The following is a 26568-nucleotide window of genomic DNA, read 5'->3' on the forward strand; positions in this document are numbered from 1 at the left end:
TTTGTCTCCTCTGCTTCTATTCAGGAAATCCAGGTTTGCTTTTCCACTTATTTGAGAACCATAAATCTAATGGAAAGGCAATACACTTGAGTAACTGTGCCACAAACTTGTCTCCAGGAAATATCCAAACGACATAGTAATTTTCTTCTGAAGTCATAGGACATTCCTGAATGCTGTTATTTCCTTTAATGTAAAATGGTAAGGTCTTTCAATTAGTTTTTTTTCCAATAATTTCATCACCTCCTGCTCCAAATCAAATAATTTTCATTAAGTTTTGCATGTTGTCACATGTGGGTGGAATTTGCCTTGAATTAATCTGAAGCCCAAAGTCTTCTGATCCTGATTTCTTCTGTGAGAATAAAATAGCACACTGGGTTTTGGCATGGAAGAAACTGGCCACCAGAAATATTTCTCAATAGCTCAATAGTGGAATAGTTCAAAGGCTAGCAACTTGAAAATTAGATCATTATAGCAATGATGAGGAATTCACATATTCTATAGTGAATTATTTAGTTTTGCTTTACTGATAAACAAAATACATTGGATTTCAGTAGCATGAACACATTATGTGGGGCGAGCAGGAGTGGAACACATTGGGATTCCACTGAACCTATTCTGCAACATCTGTTGTTCAACATACTCATGGATGATTTGGAAGACAGGGTCAACAATGAGGTGTCTAAGATTGGGGCTGATACAAAGTGATTTGTGGTCATCAAACTGACTGTGAACAGCTGCAGAACGATATCATGGCATTGGGTGCCTGGGTAAAAAAATGGCAGATGGAATACTTTGGTGGTAAGTCTAAAATAACACATATGGGAAAAACATATGCCACTGCATATAACTGTGCTGTGTCCGATACTGCATCTGCTTCTGGATAACCAACATCTCAGGAAGTATGCGGGAGAGTTGGAGCAGTAGGGACAAGAGCAGTGCAGATGACCCGAAGTATGAAATTGCTTCTTTATGAATAAAGACTAAATAATCTGGGACATGTGAAAGAGACACCTAAAATGTTAAAGGTCATAAAATCATGAATGTCATGAAGAAAATTATCATAGATAATTTTCCTTTTACGTTATGTGTATATATGTGTGTGCATATTATCTTCCATAACGTAGGGCCTACAGCTGGTAGCAACAGGCATAAGGTTTAGAACAAAGAAAGAAAGTGCTTGTTCTCAAGAGACAAAGTTTTAGCAATGGGATGCTTGGGATGTCAAACGTATAAATGAGTTCAAAACATCCTTAGACACACTCATGAAGGAAAGATCCACTGGGACATCGCAAACACAAAGACAGAAATACAACACCCAGCTCAGGAAGGACAGGTTTTCAGGCATGGAAGGCCTTGCCAGAAACAGCATCACTCTGTGTTTGTCCCGCTGACAGACCCTCTTACTCCCCAGGCTCCTCTTACTAACCACAGTCAGAGACACTTGGGTTTATATTGCACCGGAGGGGGAAGTCTGCATTAACATGCCTCTGAGGAATTTAATTCTAAAGTGAAATTAAAACACGGGGTTGGCTTTTTTATTTTTTTAGGAGATCTGCTCAGGATTTCTCACTGTATCGACAAATATTTGTTGTATTCACCATTTTTAATAATTATATTTGTAGTTTAATCCTCTGATTTAGTAAATACCCTCCCAAGCACTCCAGGTCTTTGAATGCAAAACAAGCTATACACAAGTAAGCCAGGAGTGGACACGCTTGGTTGCCTGGTTGTTTAATTAGAAACTGAAGCAAAAGGCATCCTGCCGCAGGGAGACAACCGGGCTGCAGATTGTGACACTTCCATAGCCTTGCTCTGTCTCTCTTTAGCCTTAAGCAAATCTGATCTTGGGCATCCTGACCCTGACTAATTGCATACTGTTTCCTGTGATGCTGTGAAGCTCCTTCCACCCATTGGTGGACTGTTAAGCTTCTCTGCTCTGTCTGGTAATTAAGCAGCAGAATGCCAAACTCTTTTTTGTTGCTGTTGTTTTGGGGTGGTTATTTTTGCATCCTTCTTCCTCCTCCTCCTTCCCAATTCTCTTTTATACAAAGACCAGTTGTATTCTTCATTTGTCATTTTGTTACACCGGTGAGGGGCAAAGATGTCATATCACCTTTCAAGAGACGAGGAAGGTGATAAATGCACTAACTTGAGAGACAAAGTGTCAGGACGCTAATGAAAATCTCTAGTGACTAGACAGCAAGGAGGACCTCATTTTGAGAGACTCTGTAAAAGAAGAAAACTTTTTCAGCCTATGCAAATGTCAAGCCTAAAGTACACTGGTTTAATGCAGTAGCATATTTTTCTGTCAGGAACAAAAGTATAGGCAGTATAGGGAATTATTTGCGAGTAATTATGTAAGCAAGTTTAAATGTCATCTGTAAAATTAGTGAGGTACAAGTCTCTCCTAGCTCATATCTTGGCATCTAGATTTACAAAAAAAATAATGTGACCTAGATTAGACTTGTTTTTCAGATTTGTTTTTAAATTTAATAGGAACTGTGTGTGAGAATGACATGCAATTTTAATTTTTTTAATGAAAATGGAGACTAAAATAATCCATCAAAATTTTAGCAGCCATAAAGACTTCACTGGGTCATTATATTAGTTTATTAGATAAAATTAAATAAAAAGACACTTTAAATGAATCACAACCAGCTTTCAAAATAGCAAGTATGTTGTGTATGGGAAAAGTAGCTCCATCTGATGTGCACCAGCCACCATGTGTAACATGGTCATTATTTGTCCTGTCCCTTTGAAAATCATTTTATTGGAATGTATCAGTTAAACTAAAACACATGACCCTCCTTCTTGTGACATGAAAGAAACCACTGAAGAGAAGCCTCTGTTTTTTTCCTCCCTTCTACTCATGTGAACTTTCTGGGAAAAAAGTAGCTTCAAGGATTTTTATCAGTGTCTGTATAATGACAAGTGCATCACATGCATCCTGAACCATTAGCTGCCTACATCTGAAAGAATTTGCTCAACATTTAGGAATTCACTTAATGAAAGGCTGGCCTATTAAGCTCTGCTAACTTTGGAAGTTGACTGAGCCTTTCATTTCAACTTCCTGCATCGTTGTAAATGATGCTATGCAGTGCCCTCATGTGATCTATTCTAGACAAGTTTGCTTTGTAATACCAAAAGAATCCAAGTACCAGGTGATACATTTCTGATCAGAGATGCAACTACATGGTACAAGACTCTTCACAAATCTGTGTGAAATCACAAATTTAAAGAGCAACAGCTCCAAAAAGCATCCCTTTATATTCTCTGGAGATAAAGGAACAACACTTCCCTCATCTATCCACATGACTCCTGAATCAACAATTAGATAAACAAATGGATAATCAGTAAAAAGAGTCAGTGGATGATATCTCTTCTCTCACACTACTGAAACAAACAAAGACCAGAATTAGGTCCCCTAACTACTTGCCTTTAATTTTTGGCTAAAAGATGAATTTGTTTTTTTAATGAGTCAACACTCCCGACATTTAAAGACCATTGTGAAGGGGGCTGTGAGAGCAGTGGGCTCTGCACTGGGTAGGCATTGCTGCCTCCTGACACCTGTTGATTAACGTAAATGCCTGATGTGGGGGAACACATAACAGGGTGGCATTAAAGGAAGAATTTACCATGATAGGACATATGAGAAGGGAAGCCCACAGGCACGTGGAGCACTCACCTGCATCCCAAACACAAATATATTATCAAATTTATGGGATGAACGAGACATGTTTTCTCAAAATTGCAGAGAAACAGGTTTCCTTTCTATGACCTCATTTTCTCTTCATGGTGAGTGTAAGCAGCACTAAACAGTGAGTGGCACTGGAGATTGGAATTCCTAACAAAAGAAGTTTAATCTTGTTTTGGGATTTTCAGGCAGAGTGCCCATGAGTGAGGATGGGACTGGGCTCCATTTCCATGGGATAGGTAAAGCACAGGGAAAAACAAGAAAGAGTTATTCTGCTTTTGAGGCTTGGGAAGAGAGCTGTGTCACATGAGTTTGGCACAGGGTCCCTCAACAAGACATCTGATGAATAGCTTATGAAATTACATTTATGAAATTAAATTTAATTTTAGAACAAAACTACAGACAGCATGCATTCCAGTTAATTTTTCTTCAGGCTCCAAGGACTGAGGGGTTGGGTTTTTTGGTTTCTTTTCTGTTTCCCAAACTGATTACCTACTTAATTCTTCAAATAATTATCCTTGATGACTTTGATCTACAGTTACTAGTGAAATAACACCTTCTTCTACTGGGGCAGGTTGCCAGCTTCCTCCAAATGAAAGGCCTGGGCTTATGAAGTCATTTCTTGATGATCTCACTAATTATCTTTTTGTCTCTGATCTTCCCTTTTGGGTAAGGTTATTGGAAAAGCTGAGTAAGGTAACTGTATTCTCAGGACAAATTTATTCTCATCTATTGTATATCTTGCCTTTAAGAGTTGTTGCAGCACAGACTTTATTACATGCTATGAGGAAGAGCTCAACATAGTGACAGACAGGAGAGGGGGCAAACATAGTTATTTAAGTACAGGCAAATCATAGCTCTTACACCAGTGATCAGGAGATTTTCTTTCAAATTGTGTGTGAGTTTGGTGTGGAGTACAGTCATACTAATCCTGAATTGTTCTGCACCTCTAATTCAAAATAAGTCAATAAAGTACCCATTGGTACTTGTTCCAACATCCCCAGGAGGAGGGCTTCTCCAAGATAAATTCCTTTAAGTGTAAATGAGACCAATGACAACAGAAATAAGACCTTATAGCATGTTCATAGCACTGTGCTTGTATTACTGGGGTCTGGCTGACAGCAGAATACAGAAGTTGCTTGTCATAAAATCCAATTTTCATTACTCCCACTCTGGCCAGATGTAAGCAAACTCCCAGCCAACAGAAAAATAAGTGGCTAAAAATAGTGCCAGTAGTCATAATGGCTGGAATTGGACACTGGAGGGAGACACAGTTGCACACACTAACCCAAAGACAATCCTGTCCTTTCTCGCATGACTATTGAGTGCATGCCCTAAGAATGATGCATTGAAACCCCAGCTGATCTGCCTTGATTCCTCATTCTCCACATCAGCAAGGAAGGAAAGACAAAGAAAGCCTGGGCCAGTTAATGAATCATAAAGCCCTACTCTTTGTGGTTGGGGGAGGAGGAGTGTGAAGTTCCTGTAGAAAGCCTGCAGGAATTCATCACCACTGGTGTGGAACTGTTTTTTGAATCAAGCCCTAAGAACCCATCATGATTTGCATTCATGTAAACACCTACATTTTTTCGTTAACTGAACTGATTTAACTGCTAATTAAAACTAGTCAGTAAGCACAACGCAAAATTAATTAAACCATTTAGTCAGTAGATGCAAATGAGGCAAAGTTATGGCTTGGACACAATGAAAGAAGTACAAGTACTACTCATCATCTGGCAAAATAGTAAATAGTTGTTGAGGTAAATACTTTCCCCAGAGATGATGTAAAGCAATAAAAAAAAAAAAATCACACTGCTGACTACATATGATCTTTTATTGATAAAATGTGCTGGAATCCAGCTTCTTCTCTTTGAAACAGTGATAAAATGGGCTCAGTGGATTTTAAAAATGCTCTCCCATACAAGAAATATTTCATAGTAAGGTCTGGATTCCCAGCTCACTCCACACAGGCATGCAAAGTTGCTCCTGTCTGACACTAGCAAGTGTTTTGCCTCAACCTGGACCTTATATTTTTGACAGCTGTTTTTATAGCTTTAGATTTTCTCATGGGGAAAGTATGTGCTTGGTGAACTATATTGTCTGATGATAAGTGGAAGTAGTGTTTTCTCAGAGAAAAAGCCAGAAATGTGTGGCTCTGTCTGCAGTATCTCTGCATTCTGCCTCCTCTTTTCACATGACCCATGTGCCTCACAGCCCTAATTGTACTTATTCTGCTAAGATCTGTCCTGGGACAGGGACACACACAGTTACCCATGTTGTATAAATTGTGAACTGAAATAGCTTAAAAAAAATTAGATTAAAAAAAGAACCAAGATGCACAAAGGTGTGGTCTATCAGCTATTCCTGTGTGGAAGCCTCAACCCAGGAACAAGTCCAGTCCTCGTGAGTCACTGGGCTGCCTATGAGGAGCTTGGCAGTGCCCAGCTGAGATTCCTTAGGCAGGTTCAGGTATCTAACAGGTGTCTACCCATGTGCCATTCAGACCTGTGTGATGCCTGCAGTTAGAGAGTGCAAATCATCCTTCCACCTTTTCCCTTATTTCAGGTGCCCCACAATGGCACTGAAAGCAAGAGCCCGTGGAAGGGGAGATGTCTGCACTCAAGAGACTGTCCAGCAAAAAGTGCCAGGGACAGAGGTGGGATTTAAATCTTTCCTCTTCCTCTGGCTCTCCAAAGCAGCTCTCCCCTCTTCTCTGGCTTCCATCTCCCAGCACATGGCTCTTCCTGCTGAGCACACACAGCTCACACCTCACTCAGAAAGAGTGCAGGATTCATGCTCTCCTTTTTGTGGCACACAGTTGCTGTCGTGGTGGCTTTTTGCATTCAAGCAGTCCTTAAAACGCTCATCCAGGATGCAGGAGACCTTGCTCCGTGTTCTCCCACTGCCTGAGGGAACGCAAGCTCGCACACCCTAATCCTAGGAGTCCAAGCCAGCAGCCTGGTGGCACGGCTGGTAGGCACAGGAGAGCGAGGGGACTTGCCTCCCTCTTTCTGAGCACATGACGTTCCACAGGAATATTCTTGAGGACACTTTGGGCCAAAGACAACTTCCCAGGGCAGTGGCTGGGGAAGAACTGCTCTCAGCTGCCAACCCTGCTCACAGGACCACATCCTGTACCTGTTTCACAGACAGCTACTGAGCTGGCCCCTGAGGGGTTTTCGCTAGCAAAATGTGCAATTCCTGACATCCCAGTGGTGTCAGGTAGGAAGGTTTTGCCAGGAAGGCTGAGGCATTTCTATCAATGAATGAAGTGTGATCTGTCAGTAACTGGAGACAGGATAGTGTAAAGCACCTTTGGATAGAGGCTGTATGAGCAGAGAGCTCAGACTCTGGCCAGGCCTAAGGCAATGTGCTTGAGGCCTCCAGTGAAGCAGGCAACAGTCCCCAACTACACCCACAACCCCCAAAACCCTCTGCTGTCACTCCAGCCTTCCTCAGTCTCTTCTGAACAGCAAAACCAGCTGAGTGCAGGAAGGGCTTCACATGCTGGTGGGATACAAGGATACAGCAGCTGGAAAGGTCCCTGCTTGGCTGGATCTTTCCCAGGCTGCAACCAGCCCGGCAGCCAGGCATCCTGAACACCAGCAGTCAAGTGCCGTGCAAAGCATCATCCGTTTTGCCAGAACAATGCTTCATTTTTATATCTGTGCTACCAAACTGTTTGAATGCAGTTGGAAAAACTAAAAACAACAGCTTGCTTATTTTTAGCTAGGTAAAGAAGTCTGCCAGGCCCACATCTGATTGCTGGTTGGTTTTCACTTAATAATAGTCTTCTGTTTCAGATGTTACCGCATCCTTTCTCATTACTGTTACAGTTATGACACTGTAAGAAGTCTCTGTTTCTTTAACCTTATTTTCAGCCACCTTTAGATGTATTTCTGCCTTTAGCCGCTTCCGTTCTAACACAGAAAACACATCTTAAAGGAAAGAAAAAAAGAACAAGTGAGGACACTTCTCCTTTCCTCGGATGATTCTGGAAGAAAGGGGAACAGCGCAAGGCCAAGTCTGTGTTTTAATATCCCCCTCTTCCCTTGTGATTTCTGCTGATTGTAACAACACCCCCCACTCCTCAAGTGTTACAGTCAGGGTGTTGCTTATCGTGCTCTGTCTGTCCTACTTCTATATAGACCATTATGAGCTGTGGGAGACAATACACCAAAGAGTGTGTGGAGCTCCTGCCACCACAGCACCCCTTACACAAGACACCTGTTATGGCTGCTGTGCACCAGGCTTGCTGACTGTTAGCTTTGAGGCAAACCTAATATAGTTACACTGTCAAAGGTATGGTACTTATCTGCATACTGCAAAGATGGAACTAATGCAAGCCAAAATAATTTTTCTTTTCTTTCTGTAAGTACCATTACTAATATATTTCACATGGTTAAAAATTCATTATATCTAGGCTCCTTCTTTAAATGTGCATGCATAAATTTAGCTTGGATACTGTTAAATATAATTTCAAGCAGCAGAAACAAAATAGCATTTTTTAAAAAAGCATTTAAGCAGAAACAAATTCATTACAGTTAAAGTTTCATGAACACTGATAAGATTGCTGAGTAAAGCTGCTTAGTAAAAACAAAACAGAAACAAAGGACCCTCTACCTCAGTTAGGGCTGTGGGAGGCAACTTCAGTTTACAAAATCCTGTAGGGACACACTGTAGGGAAAACTCAACAAAGAACTGTCCCTTTTGAGTGAAGAGGGCTACAAGGCATGTTTTACTGAGCAGATCTTTAGCTATACAGGTGAAAGGAGTTGGGCTAGAGGTGCTGAGGTGCAGCTGCTATCTCAGCTGTGGCACAATGCACAGCTCTGCAAGGTCGCTTAGAGAACAAGTACTGAAGAACTCAGCACAAGTATGAACAACCAGCTCTCTGCTTGGGCTTCTTCCTCCTGGCCCTTCTGCCAACAGCAAACCCTGTCCCTGTCTAAGGCAGTAGGCTGCCAGCACAGTAGATGCCTATTTTACCTGTTTTCCCAGTCCCTGGAAACTCTGACTGCTGCAGCTGCCACCACCAGTGAGGACATAGTCAGGATGCATGGTATGTCCAGGACACCAAGACCGATATCCCAGTAGTAACTGTATCTTCTTCACTCTTTTCAATCTATCCCACATCCCATAGGCTGATATAGAAGCAGCAAGCCTGGTTCACTAGGCTCACTAGGCTTCTCCATCCTGCCTCTGCTACTTTCCCTTTCCCATCTCTGTTGACTCCTGCTCAGTTTTGCCAAAACAGCTGAGCTGGATAAAAGCGGCTGAAGATATTGGCTGGATGTAATTGTTTTAGAGTCCAAGACAGCCCAACAGGGCTGCACATCACTGTACTATATAGGTACATGCCCTGAGTTAATCATCTCATTGGCTGCACAGCACAGGCCTGCATCAGCCATTTGAGCAAGTGCCTTTCTACCAACTCAGAATATGTATCATTTAGTTTGATGGTCTTTGGAGCAGGGATTTTCCTCTACCAAACACCTGCATGGTCTGTTGAATAGAGACTGGCTTCTGGTCAATGCCTTATGGTAATCCTGTAACCCAAATGATTTTCATAAGAAATAAACATAATGTCTCACATCAAATGTTTAATGATTGTGTTCAAGGCTTCCTGGGGGTGTTTCTAAAATGTTTTCTTATCATAATAAAAATGTAGGGTCTTGATATAATTTCATTCCCTTCTACAGTATTTTATATGACCAAGAGGCCTTTTTCCTCCTGGTTTCATCCACTTATAATCTTACGGCTATTGCAGGGGGAACAAAGAGAGACTAGAAATCATACATATGATTATAAGAATCTACACTTTGTCACAAACAACCCTATCTCCCTCCATCTCCCTGTGCCAGCATAATATTACTTGGGTTGCAAAACCAGGCTTTCTAAAGCATGGAAGTTCAGATTTTATCTACATATCTAATTCAGCCACACTGTGTGTGTTAAAACAGCATGTGAGTAATTAAAGTCTATTATTATCAAGTGAATTTCACCTTATCCAGAGCAGACTGGATAGTGCGCATTTAATGAGTGACTTTGCAATAACTCTTTCTCCTTATTTCTCTGTGTGAGGTCCCCAGCTCTGAAGCTGGAACTCTATTTAGATCTTAAAAAAAATTTTTAATAATCTTTTCTGCGTCTTCACCGTTATTGTGCTCGATGGGTATCAGTGCTTGGTTTGTTTTTGGTTTTTTTTAATATCCTCCTGAGACAACAATTGATTACCTGTGTTTTACAAATAAGGAAGTGGGACACAAAAAGGTTGAGATCTTATGTGAAACCATGTTTTGGGTACCTGATCTGAGATGCCACTGGTTTTCATAGATCTTTTCAAATGCAGAGTGCTACCATTTACCTCTCTAAGCATGATACATTTCTCCTGACCTTGTTCTAACCTCTCATCTTGGGTGGACAAAAAAAGTAAGACACCACATTCAAAAACCATCCCTGAAAACAACAGTGAGAATCTGATGGTAAGGGCAGAAGAGGAATCCTACTGATCTGGGCAATGCCTAAGTGCCTTTACTATGAAGGTAATCTCTTTCACATGCAAACCCCCGCCCTGTGCACCTACATGTTGCAGGTCTATCAGACAAACAGTCAAGCAAGGGTCCCTCAGACAACTGTCTCCTTCATTACAAAACCTTGGTTCAGGTCCAGAGTAGCCTGAATAACAAGGAGCCCAGCAGCCCCACCTATAATTATGAAGTGAGCTTCCAAATAAAATATCAAATTTAAGAGGCTTAAGGAATGTTAACTGTGGCATGTAGAACAAGCTCAAGTTAAAATACTGACAGATTTATTTGTTCCAGTTGAAAACCCAAACAACATTCACTAAATTTAGTGTGGGATGGTAGCAAACAGCAAGACTGCTACAGAGCACACATCAAGCCTCAATGTGTGAGGTTTCCTTGTTGGCCATCTTCTGTGCAGAACAGAAGATCTGCATCAGAGAGAGCAGACACAGAGTGTCACCAGTCTTCCCATTTTATGTACCAGTAAAACATTCACGTCAAAATCATTTAGCATGTAGTTTGCAGCAAAACCACAACACGTGTTTTTGCTATAGCATGTCTCTACATTTGCTATTTCTTAGACAGCAGAGCATCTCATCTGATAGCTGGTGCAGTCTCCATGCTGTCAGAGGTGCCTGGAGCCACAGCAAGGCAAGGGCAAGAAGGATCCCCAGGAGGGTGCTAAATACACCTGGGCTGTGCCATCGACACTGCCAGCAGTGCCACCCAGGTCTGTGGTTGAAGTCTGTCTACACTATCAGCATGATTAACTACACCAGCAACTTTTAATTACCTGCAGATGGGGTGGGAGTATGTGGGGAAATTGCTATCTTGTAGAATAAATCATCACCTCCCTTCCTTTTATCCCTTATGCAATAGAGGACACTGAGTCTGCCTACTGACAGCAATAGGACCAGGATTTTCTAAGCCTGCTATTGGGGATCTAGTTCTGAAAATGATGGAAAATTTTGGCAGCATTTTGGGAAGAGTTCTTCCAGCTGGAAATCTTCAATTTTGATAAATGCTCTGTATGTGTTGGCTCGATAGAAAGCATCAAACCAGTGTAGGATCAGACCCATCACTGAGAACAGCAACAGTTTTCTTCTTCTGTCTGCTCAACATATTTTTTGTCTGATGCCATCAAGCTTTTTGAAAAGAACCTAACCTTCTACTGGAGCCAGTGAAAGGGAAGAAAAGCAAAATGCACTAGGAATGATGTGGTAAGTTTTTGAAAAAGATTAAGCCTGCACAAAATTATCATTTTTAAATACTTTTAATCATGGATCAGTTGTAGCAGTTGATACTGAAGGATGACCTTAGAAGGAACTGAGGTCAATACCTCAGCTTTCTCATGTGGAGGCTAAATATTTTATAAAAACCAAGATTCTTCCAAGATTCATGTGCATTCATATGTATCTCTCATTTCTGAATGTTTGAGGCAGTAATCATTATAAACAGTTTGCTAGCTTGCAAAACAGCAAGGAACCTTGATTTCAGTCTTTTAAACATTATTCTAACACAGTTAAATTCTGTTCTGTACACTGTTTCTCTTTGTCAACAAAGAGTTTATTCTATAAGCATTGATATTAATTAAACACAATTTCTCAAGGTTCTTTCAACTAAATGCCCAGCTCTGCCCCCTTAATTTCTATGACCCCTACCATCAACACGTGTGACAACCGCTAATAAGGAAGGGTTTTGTGCCCATCTTCAACGTATTTTTCTTTCTTTTCTTCCATATTTTCAATCAATTTTGTCAGCTGAGCAGAAGATGCGTGTGGACTGTCGCCTGTGTAAACTGCCCAGCCACATACTGGCCTCCTGAGTGGCCAGCCAGTTTCTCATCCGCTGGGTCAGTCAAATGCTTTGGGAAAGGGCTAAACTTTATGCCATGGCTCTTTCTGGATAAAGGAGAGGACAAGGTTTTCCTTTGCGACCCAGCCTCAGTTTTCATAAGGCATCTGCGCCTCTCTGCAATTTGGGAAATGTCCTGACTCTCAGGTTCGAAAGTTTCTAGAAGAGGAGTGACAGATGGACATGGAAGAGTTGCAATTCCTCTAGCAACCAAGCCACAAGTATACTCTGCCAGGAATACTATGTGTTGATGAAAAATTTTATGAGGAGGAGCTCACACATATCTGAAATAGAAGGAAATATATATCAAAAAGCACAGCAGAGCCAGTATAAAGAAACAACATATGCAATTACTTCAGTATGTACCAAGAGAATTTTGTATACCATTTAGGGCACGCCATACTGGTATTTAAAAAGAAAATCCTTTTAGTTTTTATCACGCTAAAAATTTACCATCTGTTATACGGAAGTTTGTTTTTCCCTTTCATTGTAATTAACTTTTTATTGAATTAATTACTCCAGGTGAGCTGGAAGCTGCTGTTCTACCTCACCTGGTGTGGCTGAGTGTACCCACACCCAGCCTTGCCATTCACCATTCAGATGCAAATCGTCCTGCTCCCCACACGAAATCCTTGGCACATACCCAAAAAGCCTGCTAGCAACAGAAAACAATAACATGGCAGGCAGCTGCTGCTGCACAGAAGGGAAAAAAAAGTTTTAGTAAAAAGGACATATATTCCCTGCTTGGTCATTTAAAAATGTGTATTCTACTGAATAAGGCAGGTGAGAAAATATTGGAGATAAAGACAGAGTGAATTTTAAATAACTTGCACATGGCACCTACAGGACACTGACCCCTTTTCTGCATGACAATGAATATTTTTGCTAACTTGATACATTATGCATATGTGTGTGTCTGTATACATGTATATACACGGGCACAAGCAGTGAAGCAAACCTGTCAAAAAATTAGAATAAAGCAGTGAGCTGAACTAGATTATGAAAGAGTTCTGTTAATTGCAGTAACATTGTACTTAAACACGCAATAAGGTAGAGTCCTCATCCGAGGAGCCTGTCTGGAGATGATGAATTAATTCCATGCACATTTATAAATTGAGGTCACAAAAGAAATAGATGAAAGCTGCTTAAAATAAAATTACATATTGCATTCATGATTATCTCTCTATAAGACAGCAAGAAAGAATAATCTGTTGCTAAATTTTATTTATTTTAGCTATTTACTAAGTGTTCCTTTGGTGGAGAATAGAAGAGAAGATAATAGAATAGAACAGAGAACAGAGTGGCAGAAGCCAAACCCTTGTGGATTGATAAGTACTACACCATATGGCACAATCCATATATTTTGAGAATATCCTGAGACACTGTGGCAGCTTTTTGCAGTAAAGGTGGCCTCCACCTTGCAATGATTCTCATGCATGTGCAAAGCCCAGCACAGCAATATGGCCTTTCTTGCCCTTGAGACAGCACACACTGTTCTTTTTTTACCAAGTCAGGACCTGTTCATGTAATTTTCCTTTTTGTTGTTTTGATGTACTTTTCCTCTTCCTCTTTAAAACCTAGTTAAAGCTCACCTTGCTGAGAGACAGATGCAGGGATGAGGTTCCTATTATCTGGGTTGTTCATAGCCAACAGAAGAAGCAACAAAATAGGATCATGCAGAACAGGCATACATGTTATCGATGTTAGTGAAGTTATTACACATTTGGCGCTACTACAGGCGTTCTGCTTGCCAAAGCACTGGGTGGAAGTTTAAGAAGAAAATGATTATCCCTATTCAGAGCAAAGATGGTCAATCAATCCTTTATCAATTCCCTTGACACAGCAGCACGAGAGCGTGATTGACTTCCCAGAGAGTACATGGGATGCCTCCAGTTAGCTGAAACCCACTTCTGAGCGTATCTATCCTGAAACCACATGATCTTTGGAGACAATGAGCTCCAGGGACTTGCTAGAAGGAGTAATTCCATAATAAGATTCTTTTCTGGTCTGGATGCAACGTTACAAAATGGGAGAAGATGCGGTCAGGAGAATCTCTAATCGGCACAACAAACTTAATAGTAATAGGTTTGCCAACCACACTAACTTTTATACTTTTCTGAGTACTGGTGTGGAGCTCAGGTTTTGATAGCAATTGTCTCAGTAACTATTTGCTGGCTTGAGTTTGTGTAATTGTGTCACAACTAAAATGGAATAATGTGCTGAAATGATCAAAAATGAGAAATGTGTGAGTACTAATGACCAAACCCACCACAGAAAATGTAGGGAAGAGTTCTCAGAGCTGGTAGAACAATACTATTGCAATACACTGTTGATGTGACTCCAGCCAATATCTCCGCATGATGCTGCAACACACAGTGTGCACGTAACAGCCCAGGGCAAGTTTAATCCCAACACCTCTGCACCACATCATTGCACAGCACAGATATGCCAAAGAAGTCAACATGGGGCCAGTTGGCACAGCAGCTGGCACAGACACTCTTACCTGGCTGACAAGCCCTCAGTGGCAGTGTAAGGGAAGATCATGACACAAGGTACACTGGCCCCCACCATGATTACAATCAAACTCCATATCAAATCTCATGAAAACTCTTACATGCCTCCTATTTGTCCTTTGCTGCCCAAGCTACCTATAGCAGTTATTTATGACTTCATTTATTTTAAGGAGATTCATCCTCTGAACCAGCTGTTAAACCAAAGGCGACCAAGCAACCACTCACATGGGGAATAGGATCAACAGGATTACAGATCTGATTGAAGTTGAGCTATCAGGAGCTGCAATAATTAGGTTGTATGGGGACTCAGCTTCATGCCCAGACCAGCATCATCATTGGAGGAAATGGTAATTCTGCTGGAAATTTGTCATCTCTTTCTTAAAAACCACATCAGGAGATTTCTCTTCTCTCAAGCACGTCTTGTGATTGTAGCCGCAGAAATACCATCTAGCGGGTGGAGAAAAAAGGCAACCTTGAACTAAATCCTTCTTTGTTTTGTATAGAAACTGGCACACGAATGGTAAACTATAATTTTTATTATATTTAAAAGCTACTTAAAGATCATATTCACATGCTGTTAAATGTGTTATTAATTTTGATAAGGCAAGTGTGAATACAATTTCACCGTTATTACACAAATGTGTGAAAGGACAACTAGAGCACTCATCACATCAAAAATTAGTCATATTTATTTCTATGTAAAAGTTATTTAAATGGGTGTGCAAATCTATGTGACTATACATGCATTCTATATATTTAATATATATTTCATATATATTTTCATATATATATTGTATCTATCTCTACAGATAGTCTCTATACTTATTTAAACAGTTATTTATATACCTGACCTATGTGATTTTTGCTCAATCTTTCTATTCTGTGACATACTCAAATGTGACTTAAAATCACTATGATTTGCCATTTGCTTGTAAGAAAAAGTTGTACCTAATTATGAGCTTCTCATCCTAAAAAAAAAAAAAATAGTGTGAATTTGACTCTGAAGGAAACAAAATAATTCAATGGCTTTAAAAGACTAGATTTTTCCAGCTATTTATTAATATTAATAGACTACATTTTCACATGCCACAAATAGAATAGAATCATAGAATGGTTTGGGTTGGAAGGGACTTTGGGCAAGAATATCCTGAATGAGATCAGGTTACCCAGGGCCCCATCCAACCTGGCCTTGAACACTTCCAGGGATGGGGCATCCACTGCTTCTGTGGGCAACCCAGTGCCTCACCACCCTCACAGTAAAGAATTTCTTCCTAGTCTAAACCTACCCTCTGTCAGTTTAAAGCCATTATCCCTTGTCGTGCCACTTGTAAATCTTCTATCCTTGTAAGAACTTCTCCAGGGTCTTAAGCTAAACTCTATCAACTTCACCAGAAGTAAGGAGGTCCAGCCTTGAAGCTCCTCTTTGTGGAAGAGTGTTGGATACACGAAATAACAATACCAGCGTGCATTCATGTCTAAACACCACCAACAAAACACAGGTGCAGGAGCAGCTGAACAGAAGCTCTTCAGCTGCGCTCGGTGAAGGCTTTGACAGGCACTGCATAAACTACTGGATGACAGCCACCTCTGATTGCAGTGAATATTTTGAGCTCAATTTGAATCCAGAAAACACTGTCTGAGGCAAGGGATCCTTATTCCATGCTCCAGCTAGTTTCCACTACTCACATGAGTAAAAGTTACTCAGCTGAACCGTCCCTTGGTCTGTTACCATATGCAAGTTACCAAAGTGTGAGGTGGCTTGGTAAGGTTCAGATCACTCATAGATGATGCCATGATGATAAATCTAAGGCACGTGTGCTGTGCGGATGACTTTTTGAAGAGGAAATTGCACAAACTCTAAAAACGTATTGTTCTTCTAAAATCTTCCTTTTCAGAAGTTTATACCAATTTTGGCTACTATCTCTAGCTAAAATGCAGAGATAAAAGAGGGCCAGGGCTATGACAAGAACAACTTGGCTTCTGAAGGAGCAGTGGTTGTTTTCAATTACAAAATTGTATACAGCTAGTACAGCTTATAGCCTTCTTCATTCATACAGATGGCTCTCAATGAAGGGTATTTACATATTATTTTCCTAGAGAAACATTTTGCTAGAACCCAAAACACAGCAATGATCCTGTAAGTAAATAAAATTATTTACTCAACAGCACATGAATGGTATTGTTATTGTGGCAAAATCCACTGATTCCTGGAAACCCACTGGAGATGATTTCCGATATGCAGGGTTTATGGGATGCAGGATGTTTATTTAGATGCAGGCATACCCGAAAAGGTTGCTAAGGAACTAGCAGATATATGCATTTTTTGCAGATCTGACATGTAAAATAGATCCCTGTTTCTTGGATTAGGCAAACTGAGAAAGCTATGTGGAATGAGACACTCACAACAAATTCTCCTTATTTCCCTTAATCAAGAAACCCCTGAGAACTATAACTATGAATAATTCAACCTTTCACTAACATTTGGTGCAATTAATAACAGTACTTTAAAGCTGCTAGCTTTGTTTATCTTTTTATGCATAATTAAAGAGTGTTGATATTTAAGTTTTCAGCCAAGAAGAAAACTAGGTTTGGTTTTGCTGGCAGCAGCTGCTCCTGGCCTAACTACAACATGATAACCTGATATTGCCCATCTCAGGGCACGTGGTGCAGTCAGCTTTCTTCTCTGCCACCACTCCTGCTCATGCTTAACTGTGCTGGAATTCTGTGCTCTGTATGAATCAGTAGCTGATTGTCTTCTTTCTCCTCCCCTCTTCTTTGCCACACATGCACTAGCAGTTTGGAGCTGTGGTCAGAACTTGCCTAATTTTCTCAGGGGGTACCAGTCACCGAAGGCATAGTTTCTGCAAAGCGATTTTCTGTTTCATGCTTTCCAACAGTTTCAAATGTAAATATAAAATAAAGAAATCTGAAAAACAGACAGATACAGTGCATTAGATTTTCTGCTCCTGTTATTATATGGATCCCCGGCTTCTAAGGCATAAAAGAAATCCAGAAAAATTCTCTTTTTGAAATATGCGCTCCAAATTTCTATGGTGTTACTACATGCTTTGTCATTTGAGTTTCCTTCTGTCTCATCAGAAAATTCCTCTAGCAGATTAGTTTATTACTTTTGCTGAAAGGAAACTTTCCAACAATGTCTCTAGTAAAAGATTTCACATAATTTTACACTTTTCCCAGTGTTTTTATTAATTAAAAAAAGAAAAAAAAGTGATGTTTAATTTCCAGCACTTTCTGGTTATTGGGAAAGTTTTTAAATTAGGAACCAAAAGCAACAAATGAGTGATTCTGTTTCTTCATTAGGTCAGAACTTAAACTGCTGAACTCCAGATTTAATAAGACTACAAAGGCTTTCCTTTTACATTTTCTAGAACTTAGCTGGTTTCTGACCACAGGGCCCTTTATATATGTTGAAGTGGCATACATGGCTACATTAGCATCACCATTTTAAGTCCCATCTGCATATATGAAAGCTATTACCTTTTTCAGTTTTTCAGACTTTTAAATCCATCTGAACAAAGAGAAAAGTCAAAATATGGCCATTTTTTCATCAAATTAAACAGTCAACTGCAGCCAGCGCCCTACAACCTCAAAACAGCCCCTTCTTCCAGAACTAGAGTGAGAACAGACTTCCTAGGTGTAGTCTCAGCCAAATTTCTCTCATGGAATTCAAACGTCCTTCTGGGGTAAACTAGCTAACTGCATTCAGTAATTTCTCATTTTCTTGTGAGAGCCCACTTTGTAAAAGCAAAGTAATTACAGGTAGTAGGGGCATCCAGTTAGGATCTACAGCACTCAGTTGCATGTATTGACACTCACAATTTGGTTCCCAACTTTTCCTGTTTTCCTGGTGATCACGCAGCCCATGTTCCTGAATCCCGTCAAAGTGTTTTCAGAGATGTATGGATGACTGAGTAGTCCCTGTCAATCTGAGAAAGATTTTCTCGGTAACGGTGGAACAAGGGAGAAGGGAACATGGTGTTTTCTGTGGGCCCAGTCTGGATTTGTGCTTCAAGAAAGTTCACTGAACAGAGAAATAACACATTTTGTTTTCATTCATTATGTTCATACTTTGACCTAAGCTTGGAGAGAGAAGTCTATGTTCAACTATTTATATCCATGGTTCTGTGCTTTGAAAGGTTGTTAAAGGGTCTGAATACCTGTGAAACCAACTGACCCCAGCTGGAACTTTGGGAACAGAAAGTCAGAGTTAATATTTTCAAACATGACCATGTCATACAGAATCAAAAGTCTCAAAAGTTACAAAAGGCCACAGGACCAGAAATAAAAAAAAAACCAACAAAAAACCAACAAAACACAACAAAACAATCAGACTTTAGGGAACAATAAAATTCTGAGCCCTTAGAAGGGCTAAGATGATGGATGGGCTTCATATGGTGCCCTGGTTCCTAAATCGCTGAGTAACATTTGAAATAGTTTTTGGTTCTAGAGGTCACTTAGCTACCTCAGAATATTTTTCTCCCAGATACTAAATATGTGATTAAAGAGTCAGTTGCCTGTAAGGCTATTGGCTTGTTTCCCTAACCCAGGAAGGACTAACATCCTGCCAAAATCTTTTTCAGTCTTTTCCCTCAGGCTGACTTTATTAATTCAGGGGGAAAAAAAAAAAGAAGAAGAAAAGAAAAAGAAACCATCTCTCACAAAACATGAGCTGCAGGGGCCATTTTCCCATGCTGCAGCTCTCCTTGCTTTAAAGCCAACATCTCTCCTTTTATTCCTCATCTTAATGAGCTTTCTCAACTCTTGGTAAGCACTGTCTGACCTAAATGAGTCAGGCAATGGGCAGAAGTTTCCGCCTCCTGGGCCCCTTGACCCTTAACGTAGCTGCCTCTCCTGCTGTCGTGCCTGACCTCAAACTCCAGGACTGGCATTAAGCTCTTTAGGAAATTAGCACAGTAGACATATAGTTAAGTACCTACTTGGATATCCAATTTCTAGCTTCTGTTTTTGAGAACTTGCCTGCTGTTCCCTCTGCTGAAAGGCAGGATGTGGTTATTGCTGGCATTAAATGTTGTTCTGCATCCTTAACTTCTCATGGAAGGGAAAAAGTGAGCAAGGTAATCCACAGAGTGGAAGCAAGCTGCTTGCATGGGGCTGTCAGCTTGCTTAGTATTAGGTACCTAGAGCTGTACTAGTACCAACACATGCTTTATAAAGTTGCTGCTGCTTCTGCTGTAGCATTTCTGCTCCCTAAATAGAATAATTGGCCAGTTTTCTCAAAACATGGCCTCAGTCTCTAGAGGGCAGGTAGAACAGAGACCACGTTATTACAGTGAGCCACAGTCCAGCACTCTGTCATTTAAATGTCATGAAACACAAAGATGGATGTTGCATAAATATCAGTGTGGGCAGAACAAAGGCCCCATTCTATAGGTGACCAACAGTGCACACAGTTTAAAGGGAAGTGCTCTAAGTCACTATGATGTATGGAGGTAAAAAGCATAAAGAAGGCCAACTTTGCCCTCCCAAACGCTGCCAGTGTTTCCCAGGCTCACACAAGCAGGTGCCCAGCAGAGCAGTAACAGCCTTCAAAGAGCTACCCTTTCCCCATCTCAGATTCACTGTTACCTCCTACTTTGGGATGCTGAAATCTCCTCTTTTGTAGGTCTGTTCTCCACAGCCAATATGTCCATAGATCTATATACCAAATATTTCCCTCTCAGTATCTGTCACCCTTATATCACACCTTAATAGCATGACCAGCCACTTGCTTTTACTTTTTCTAGTGCAAGGATGTCACCACCTACAGTCCCAAGACCTGAGAATGTCTCTAGTTTGTTATAGTTTATATTAAAAGAGCAGTTAGGCACTAATGCTCTCTGTAATTGCAGAAGAAGGACTGTGCAATACAGTATTTCATGTTAAATAAACCTCTATGTCTTTTAATGCTGGAGAAAGGAATTTTTTTCATTTGTTTTTGTTTTAAACTGGTTTTGCTGACATTGAAGTTTAATGGGAGGGAAAATTTTAATGCAATTCAAAGCAGGTCTTTTTTAAAGCAGGCACAGGAGATCAAAAAATATACCCTATGCAGGCAATAACTTTTAGCTAGAACAGCTGGGAAGGTTTGATCAGATTCTAGCTCTCCCAATGGGGTGAATAGAGAAGGAAGCCAGAAAGACAAACTACAGGGGAAAAAGGAGGGGTTTTTTTAAGGTATTGTTCTAGTTCCTTCCCACATGCATCTGCACAAGGGCAATAAAAACAAATTAGTAATCTGTGCTCCTTGTTCCTACCACGAGTTTGAGATTTTGTGTCATTTGACAAGGGTTGCTGTCACTTAATTTCTAGAGTGCATTAGGTGAAAATGGCACTTTGCAAACAATTTGAAAAGATAGACTCTACCTGTCCCAAATGTTCTATAGTCTAGGGACAACTCTCTACAAGTCCTGGGGCTCTGCAGCTCACATTTATGCCACAAGGACTCAGGACCTCTCAGGAGTCAGCACTATTTCAGCTGGATCATTCTCTGAATGAAGTCCATGGGAATGTTGCCAACGACTTCACTAGTTGAAGGCACAAACTATAATTCAGAGGACCAGGATGTCAGAGCCAGCAGAACAAACTTAGAAGGCAGAGAGCAACTCATGAAAAGGAAAAACTGGCAGAGTGCATAAATCTTCTGTTTGAGGTGGGACTTCAGCACCTTGGGACATAATAACCGGGATGTAGCGTGGAAAGGGAAGACTGCGGGAACAAATCCATCTTGTGCTACATCCTTGACTAATTCCTTTGACTTCAGCAGGAGTTACTGGTCTGAGTAAGGCGAGGATTTAGAGGTGCATGTTCCTATACAGCACAATGCATGAACTGTAGACATTTACAAGCATTTCAGACTAACACCCAGCCTCTTAAAACCAGGGAACTGGCCACTTGGGATTAACCTTGCAGTATGATATTCATTATTCACCAGCATGGCAATCTAACAGAGACTGACTATGAAGTCTGCTATTCATTAAATTGCAGTACAGCATCTCTGAGGCAGCCCGTGGTGCAGCCCTGTGTGAATGCTTATGTAAATGTACTATAAAATATGATGGCAGGAGGGAGGGACGTATCTTTTAGAAAGGACACAAATTCTGCACAAGTGGTGGCTGGCCTTGCAGGGATCTCTGGTAAAGATGCCAAGTAATGTTTGGCTTCCAGGTCAGACAAATTTTTTTTATCCTAAATCTACTCATGCAAAGACACAGCTTATAGCTTGCAGATGGCTCATTCTGCTGATCTGCCAGTATTCACACTCAGAGTGTGGAATTATATCACATGAGCAAGGGGATTGCTGTCTTTTTTCATGTCTTTGTTATTGCAGGCAAAAAATACAGCTAACCAGAAAATAAGAAAATGGAAGGTACTAAATCATTATTTTTGGAGAGATTTTAAAATTTAATTTAAAAAGACAAGGCAAACACGAGGTCCCAGTCAAACACTATCTCCTCCTTATATGTTTATCAAGACAGCCAGAAAATGAGGATGGATTATATATTTTAAATAAAGGATCCACTAACACTATTAAGCAAAAGTTTTTTCTCACTCGGGTGATTACTTGCATTTTTCATACTTTGAAAAATTCCCTGAACAATGATGATCATTAAGAATAATTGCTAATGTTATAAATACTAAGAGCCTCGAATTCATTAATAACACCAAGGAAAACAAATTAGTATGAATGCTTAAATTCAGTTCCGGAAAAGGAGAAACACAATCTATTTACACAATATTATAATCAATTTCAAAATCTCAGAAGAGTTGCACTTTTGGAGACCAGAAGCGATTGTATTGATTTATTGAAATTATCTGGGGATTGTACCAATGTAGCGCAGGAAGGCTGACATGTGAAATCTGTAGTCTGTAAAAAAACACACAAGAAATCCATTGATGTTATTTGAGCTAAAGAAAAAGGTTAATCTGTCCTTTGGAAAATTATTTGGTTTGATAAAAGCTATTCACACATTTGTGATTAAGTAGTTGGGTGTTCTCATCTGAAAATGCATTTTTTAAAAGGGAAGGGCTAAGAGTTTCACAACAGTTGCAAGACAACAGAAATATGGAGCCACAAGAGATAGTTCAGCAAAGGGCCACTAAGATGATGAGGGGACTAGAGCATCTCTCCCACGAGGAAAGGTTGAGACAGCCAGGACTGTCCTGCTTAGAGGACAGAAGACTCAGGGGGATCTTATTAATGTATATAAATACATGAAGGGAGGTTTTGTAAAGAAGAAGGACCCAGGTTCTCTCCAGTAGTGCCCAGTGACAGGACAAAAAGCAACAGTATAAACTAAAATACAAGAGGTTCTATCTGAACATCAGGAAACACTTTTTCACTGAGGAAAAAATGAGGATGACTGAGCACTGGCACAGGTTGCCCAGAGCAATGGAGGATTCTCCACCCTTGGAAACATTCAAAAGCTGTCTGCAAATGGTCTGGGCAGCTTGTTCTAAAGGACCTTGTTTAGGCAGAGGGGCTGGACCAGATGACCTTCAGAGATCCCTTCCAACCCCAACCAACCTGTGATTCTGTGATTCATCATTTCACAGCATCACAGAATATTTGGAGTTGGAAGGGACCCACAAGGATCATCAAGTCCAACTCTTAAATGAATGGCCCATATGGGGATTGAACCCACAACCTTGGGGTTATCAGCCCCATGCTCTAACTGAGATAATCTCTGATTTTTCTGTTTGGGTGGGTTTTTATGTAAGTTTGTTTGTTTGTGAAAGATGTTTTTTAACTAAAATGAGCCCTTTTTTGTTTGGATGAGGAAAATGATAAGAGCAAAGAGATCCTTTTATCCCCAGTCTTAGCATACTACTTTAAGCTTTCTCAGTTATGGTGCTGACACACCATAAAGTTCAATCCCCTGTAGCTGTGAGGGTCACTGACATGTCAGAGGCCTCCAGACAAGACAGACAGACCTGCTGATGACAGACCTGCTGATGGAAGATGTAGCTCTTCAGACCACAGGTTGCCAGGAGTTCCTGATGCCTCTTAGCAAGGTTGGGTTGATAAACATTTCTTTTGCAGAAGCTGTGCAGTGGTTGAGGAGCTGTGTCGCCAGGTGAAGGAGCTACAGGTAGAAATGGACAGGCTGTGTAGTATTCAAACAAATGAGCAAGACATCAACCAGTTACTGTTGGAGATGCTACAGTCTCAAGAATCTTGGGAGTTGGGAACCTCTACTGTGGCAGAGAAGCAGGTGAACTCAGAATCCTGCAGGGGAATTAGTCAAGGGTCCGATGAAGATGGACCTGGAAGCAGGTCACAGCATGTGCCAGGAGGAAGGTTCCTCCTCCTTCTCAGAATCTGCCAAGTAGGAATGGTACCTTCTGTAACAGGTGTGAGGCTCTGGAATCAGGCGGCCAGACAACTGATGAGGTGGGCAAAGGTCCTACAGGGATAGTGGGGTGTCCTAAAACGACACTACTTGTACCCCTCATCATGACCTCCTCTGTTCAGAGGAAAAGAAGGAGAGTTGTAATAGGAGACTCCCTTCTAAGGGGAACAGAGGGCCCGATGTGCAAACCAGACCCAGCTCACAGGGAAGTCTGCTGTCTCCCAGGGGAGATAAGGGACATTACTGGAAAACTCTCCAGTCTAGTGGGGTCCTCTGATTGTTATTCACTACAGGTTGTTCAAACTGCCACTGACAAAATAACAAAGTGAAGTGTGAGGGCAATCAAAAGACACTTCAAGGCCCTGGGATGATTGGCAGAGGGACCAGGACCACAGGTAGTGATTTCCTTGATTCTTCTGGTAACAAGGAATAGTATTGATAGGAATAGGCAGATCCATCAGGTCAATGCCTGGCTCCAAGGTGGGTGTCAGCAGAAAAATTCCAGCTCAGCATGTTCTGTGATACTGTGAAATTATTTCACCCTCTTTCCTCCATTCATCCAACAAACTGAAAGATTAAACTGCCCCTTCTCTCAGCATCATTGTAATCTGGTGTGATTCCTTATTCAGTTTTCATTTCAAAAAAATTCCCTAGAGTAATTGGCACTAGCAAACACCCTGTTAGATGCATTCTCCTCCTTTTTGCCTGTATTTCCATGTCTTTGGCCTTGATTATATACCAAAGGGAATTAATTTAACTGAGCTTGTGTGCTCAGCTTGAATATATGTGAACTTGGCAACACAGAGTGGCCTAAAATGTGTGAAAGGAACCAGCAATCCCTGTGACTTGCACCGTATAGTCCTCAGGCTCATTAGGAATCTTTAGCCAGGGATCTTTGCATGTAATAATATACGAAAAATAAAGTGTTTTCTTGAGTAGTTAAGAGTGGAGTTCACTTGGACAACTTTGCAGGATTTTGTCATGCTACATGTGGGAAGTAAAGAGCTGTTGAGCAAAGTCTATAATGAGGTTGCAGGATAGATGCATTTGCAGGTGCTTGATTCCAGACAATGAGTAACACGGGACAGTGAAGTGGCATTAACTTTTTACTTGTGTTTCCACAGTCCTTAAGATGGCTAGTCCTAGACTGAGGTCTCCATGGCAATCAGCATCACACAAAGATTAATATGATGATTAGAGCTGCAAGAGATTCCAATTACAATATAAAGAAAGTTATTAATGCTTAACAAATGGAGATTCAGGGAGTAAAAAGAAACATGGAGAAAATATTGATTAAAAGGATAAGCGGTGGACAATAGACAAGTTTATGACATTTGGAGAAATGTAGGAAGGCAAGGAGAATTTTAGAGGAGACTTTGAAATGTAGGCAATGGACTGGCTCTGAATGTTTCTGTTTGATTTCTCCTAAAAATGAAGGGCAGAATAAAAGAGATCATAGGAATAGTTTGAAAATTAACTTAAAAGAAGTAGAACATGAACTAAAAGACCTTAAAAGCCAAAGTACCTGTCCAAGCAATGCAAATAGGAGGGGTGCCATGGTTTAATTAAAGGGATAGAAAAATCATATTTGTAGCATTACCTTTAACATAGGTACAATACAGAAAGTATTTTTCCAATACTTCTCTTTGCAAAAACTGTGTCTTCTCTCACAGCAACCTTGCTAAGAGATCTTGAATGGTGAGAAGGTGGTAGCACATAAGCCTTTAAAACTCTGTTAAAATTCTGTCTAAGATACAAAGATATCATATAGATTCTGCTCTAAGAGAAGAAAATTAACCTATTTGATAAGCAAAAACTACTTGGAGAGAATTTTGGTACATCCTTTGTCCAAGAAAGAAAGCTGCAATAGTCAAATCATTTTCAAATTCCATTAAAAGAAACATATTTTAAGAGAGTATTGGGTCTCCTCTTCCCCCTATTTTTATCTATGCCAGGTTACCAATCCCTAAAGAGGATAATAGTTTCTAGAGCACTCCTTTGGGAGATTTCAGCTAGGTGTGGCCTAATTGTGAGATGTGCCGCCACACGAAAGCTTCTGCAGGGCAAGGAGCAGAGATTATGTTTGCATTTAAATCATTCTGTGGTAGGCAAAACAGTGGGATTTGTAACCTGAAATGGTTGCAGCACCCTTCCAAATAGGGTTTAAGTGACAAAGTCAAGTCGGGATATGCAGAATGAGGAAAATGTTACAAATAATCCATGTGGAAAATCATGTCCAAACACCCTCAACTCCAGTTGTGAAAATTCTTGAGAAGCATAATGAGATACTGGGGATCAACAGGTCTATGGAAAATAATGAACGATGACAATGAAGCAGCCTACTCTAGAGCCAGATTTCTGATCCATAGCTCTTGTTGTCCCTGATTCATGACCCTCTTTACCCATCTGTGAAAGAGGAATAGGGTTATTTTACAGGGTAGGGGATTTGAACCTTAATTTGTTAACATTTCCAAAAGAATTGTGAGATCCTGAGATGAAGGGGCCAAATTTAATGCTCATTGTTCAGGCTCTAGTCTTTCTGTGCTCAGCCAGAACTCCCACTGAGACTGGGAGCTGAACAACGATTCCTGAAGTTGGTCCATTTTTCC

The 26568-nt window shown here is 40.6% G+C and overlaps 1 long non-coding RNA gene across 1 annotated transcript; it reads left to right on the forward strand.

Annotated features, from left to right (window-relative positions):
* The first annotated feature begins 11107 nt into the window (after positions 1-11107).
* Positions 11108-15152, forward strand: LOC116447111. The gene is made up of 2 exons (XR_004241488.1): positions 11108-11441; positions 14759-15152. It is a non-coding gene; the product is annotated as an uncharacterized LOC116447111 (long non-coding RNA).
* Positions 15153-26568: the final 11416 nt, after the last annotated feature.

Source organism: Corvus moneduloides, chromosome 1, assembly GCF_009650955.1.
Source record: "Corvus moneduloides isolate bCorMon1 chromosome 1, bCorMon1.pri, whole genome shotgun sequence".
In the NCBI taxonomy this organism is placed as follows: domain Eukaryota; kingdom Metazoa; phylum Chordata; class Aves; order Passeriformes; family Corvidae; genus Corvus; species Corvus moneduloides.